Below are 911 nucleotides of genomic sequence, written 5' to 3' on the forward strand. Positions count from 1 at the left end.
GTGATGCCATGGTCTTTGTTCCTGTATCCTTGAACACTTTGTGCCATGCCTTCAAGTTGAGTATCAGTTCTAAGCTCTTTTCAGGGTACTTGGGACCTGGTAGGAAAACATATGGCTGCTTTAGGTGATCTTGGGCATTTTGTTGATGAGAAAACCTAAAAATGCAGACAAACCCCTTGATTCAAAATTTATATTGGACTACAATTTTTTTTCTATATCATCAATGGGAAAAAGAGGGGTATTTGAACAGCAGATTACTAGGGTATGAAAGAGAACACAGGCTTCCTGTTCTCTTAAACACTTTAACAATGTCCACAGATCCACAGAAAGGAGGGCTGGGAGGACCTTAGGGATCCTCACAGCTAACCAGCTCATTTTACACGTGAACAAACTGAGGCCTCAGGGTTTGGCTGTAGACTTAATTAGCTAATACACCTGGCTAGGAGCCTGGGCTCCTGGCTCACAGGCTTGTCTTCTCTCTGTTGGAGCCTACATTTATTCACAGAAAGCATTTAGTGTGCTGAATTAGTATCGATAATGAAATTGTACCAATATATGATCTTTATTATTTATTCAGACTCACCATCCATTGAACAGCCGTCTGTCTAGCTCCTACTTCTGAATGTGGGTGGGAACATACAAAGATTAATAAAGTATAAGAAGAGCTTACAGCTCAGAAGAGAAGCCATGGTTTCTACACCAGTCATTTTATTTCTAGATGGGTCATGTTAGATGTCATGTGAAAGGCATGAATGACTGTCAGCAGAAAAGGAGATAACTTTGGCTATTGTGAGCAAAGATGTTTTTGTGAGGCCCACAGTCAATTAGTTGACCTTGAAGGACTGATTTGATTTGGGCAGGCAAAGAGAAAGGAAAAGTGTTTCAGGTGAAAGAATTGGATGGAATAGCAC

This window comes from Pteropus medius, unplaced genomic scaffold (genome assembly GCF_902729225.1).
Source record: "Pteropus medius unplaced genomic scaffold, Ma_sr-lr_union100, whole genome shotgun sequence".
Taxonomy (NCBI): Eukaryota; Metazoa; Chordata; class Mammalia; order Chiroptera; family Pteropodidae; genus Pteropus; species Pteropus medius.